The 2,500-nt window shown below is 43.6% G+C and overlaps 1 protein-coding gene across 1 annotated transcript in view; it reads left to right on the forward strand.

Annotated features, from left to right (window-relative positions):
• Positions 1–1,680: 1,680 nt before the first annotated feature.
• Positions 1,681–2,500, forward strand: part of LOC125949168 (zinc finger protein ZIC 2-like) — a 5,976-nt gene continuing 5,156 nt past the window's right edge. The window contains exon 1 of the mRNA XM_049675931.1: positions 1,681–2,168. The gene's annotated coding sequence lies outside the window, so the exon portion shown is untranslated. The remainder of the gene's footprint in view (positions 2,169–2,500) is intronic.

Genomic DNA, 2,500 nt, shown 5'->3' on the forward strand with positions numbered 1-2,500 from the left:
GGCTAGAATAACTGATGCAAGAGCAAACAAACCAGAGCGGACCAGTCGCAATCGAGCTTTTACATCAATGACGTCAAAGCAACGTAGCATATACAGCTAGACACAATACAGGACTGCGTGGTAGGTGAAGGCTTTTTATTGTGGAGACGCATGGTAGCTCGTGATTTTGCACCCTTTTTTTTAATAAAGTGGACAAGGTAACACAATTACGCAGTTTTCAGTTTCTTTTTCCGTTTCTCTTTACAGCTAATTCCATGCGCTGTTGCGGGTCATCATAGTTAATGTATTTAAAAACATGATTGTAATCTCTCAGGCAAAGCTATATGAGGGATTTTTTGGTTATTTTTGCATTTTTGAGAAAATGTACTCCGCACAGTAATGACGCATGTGTATGTGTTTCATGATATTTCGAGAAACCATTGTTTTTCCATTCGACAGTTGTTGAAATTGTTATCTTCTCGGTAATTTTATGTTACCAGAAAATTTATAGAAGTGAAGAGTTAACGGAGGAATTACAATGAACCTTTATCTGGTTGCATTATGGTGATTTAAATTGGAGTGATGGAGACGTTAATCACTGATCATATAAGGCAATATAAGGCAATGCCTTGAAAAAATCTTCCTTTTCTTTGAAAATAGTCCACTCTAGAGCGAAACGTGGAGCGACATGCGTCGTCATCAACGGATTTTTCAGTCGATTTTAACATTTCGACCGCCTTGCATGCAAGTCTCTTTTCCGGTTGTTGACCTGTACATTACTTAGCGAACGATGCTGAACAAGCATGAGTTTCTTATAAAAGTTCGGTAAAAAACCCATATATACACCTCAACCGATTCGGTAGGCTTTCCGGTTCAAATTGCATACATTTAGGGGCCACACATTTCAAAATTTGACCGTTAAATAACCAGTGGAATGAACAAGAACCTTAAACATGAGATTAAATCAATTTATGGTGCGAAAAACTACCCAAATATTATCTTTTGACATTGAAAATGTAATGGCATCTCCCTCCCCTCTTCTGTAATAGCACTATTTAACGTTTATAATGTATTTTTTAAAGATTTTTAACTGAAAAGGTGTGTATGTTTTTTGGACAATTATTATGTCTAAATCATCTTTTTATCTATCTGGAAGGGACGGGGGAAGGTACAAGCGATGTACTAGGTATGTACTCGCTCCCTCTCCACCCCTCCTTCACTTTCCACATGTATTTCTGTCTCCGGCTCATTCTATCGGTTATCTAACGGCAAAACTTTGAAATGGATAACCGTTAAAATTATTTGAATCGGTTGAGGTGTATTTTTTGGTTTTTTACCAAAAGTTCTTATGCTATTGTTTTCCCGTACTCGCTCGCAGCTTCATGGCGGCCTAAACTTTAGAAAAAGATTCGCGGTTTCACCCTTTTCCGGATAGGACAAACGCTACTCGTTCGGGGATGATTAGTTAAAAGGGAAATTACCAAAAACGCGAGTCGAAAAGCCAGGACTCACGAACAGAAGCGCGCTTCAGGTTAAACTCAGCTTCAACGTGATCTTCATGAAGGGCTTACGTCGTGATACAGTGATGATCGATAAAATATGAGCATGGTGTCCAAAAACAAGTAAATTTTCATAAAAACTAAAAATTCGAAGCGAAAAACGGCCTGCATGGCACTGTGTCGTTGTTTTTGTTCGCGGGTTGAGGTTAGAGATCGGTGTCGCCTGAAGTTTTTGGAATATTCGTGCGATATCAGAGCAAATTAGCATCATTTGCAACTACTGCAACCATTCCCATTGGAAAAGTGCCGGGAAAGTGGAAAACCGTGAAAATTGCGCTGTGAGCGTACGTTTTTAGGTGCAAGTGTACTCGAGGTGCTGCGAATCGCGTGAGTGCGACAGAGAAAGCACCGCACCGAAGTGACAACTGTGCCTGCCTGCTGCGAGTGCGAGTGAAATGGCGAGAGAATCGTGAACGATGCAGCGGGGGTCCACAACACTTTCGTCGAGGTCACGCTAGATATTATTTCTCGACCGTCTAGAAGGTGCTGGCTACCGAAGATGAGTGTCTAAACGAACCGGAAAGCGATACTTCAACAGTTCCAGCCTCCAGCGCTAGCAGAACCTTCGACCACGAAAAATCAGCCGGCTGTCCCAAACGCGTTCCCACACGCGCTGTGCAGCAACAGCAAGTAAGTATCTTCTGTTTCCTCTACCACCAGCACGACCCCCCTTTGGAGGGGAAGCCAAGCCAGGATACTTTTGCAGAACTTAAATGCCCAGCGTGCATGCGACCAGTTGCGTTCGGTCGATTGTTTTGACGAAGGACAGAAAACGCCAGCCACAGAAGAGCACCCCACGACGCCAGAACGAAGGGTGGGCGCTGTCCTTGGTCTGCGACAGACGGTTTTCCCGCGACCTACTACCCTCAGCCCCGATCGCCGACCACCATCGCCACCGTATGCTAATCATCGGTACCAACGTTGACACACCCCTGGCAGTCCTGCGTGTGTCCCGTGGTCGC

Source organism: Anopheles darlingi, chromosome 2 (genome assembly GCF_943734745.1).
Source record: "Anopheles darlingi chromosome 2, idAnoDarlMG_H_01, whole genome shotgun sequence".
Classification (NCBI taxonomy): Eukaryota; Metazoa; Arthropoda; class Insecta; order Diptera; family Culicidae; genus Anopheles; species Anopheles darlingi.